A 447-nucleotide genomic window follows, 5' to 3' on the forward strand; every position below is an offset into this window, starting at 1 on the left:
AATATAAACCATACACGTTATATACTTTTGTTCTTTTAATACATTTTAGCATAAATTTCGTCGCATTAAAAATAGGTTCAATTTTTGAATTAAAAAATATCGAAAGTGTAATAAATTTGATTATTGCAAATAGTGAGAATTTTCAAAATGAGGGATTAATAAGGAGGGAGTTTATATGGTCTTTTTTTTAAAGAATTTATTGTAATCATAAGTTTAAGAATTTATTGAAATCATAAGTTTGATGGGTAATTCTTGCAAGTGCTCTAGGGGTGTTTTAGGGTGTTGAATCTAAATCTTTAGTGAAAAAACAGTTTAAATAACAAAAAATAAGATTTCAAATCAATTTTTTTAACTGGATTCAAAAAAGTCCAAAAAATCACACTAAAAACAACTCCTTAAAAATTTATAATTATTATTTTATCTTATTTGTTAAAAAATATTTTAAAT

The sequence above is a fragment of the Pinus tabuliformis genome, chromosome 6 (genome assembly GCF_031772625.1).
Source record: "Pinus tabuliformis cultivar Carrire ecotype Pingquan chromosome 6, CPIR1, whole genome shotgun sequence".
Classification (NCBI taxonomy): domain Eukaryota; kingdom Viridiplantae; phylum Streptophyta; class Pinopsida; order Pinales; family Pinaceae; genus Pinus; species Pinus tabuliformis.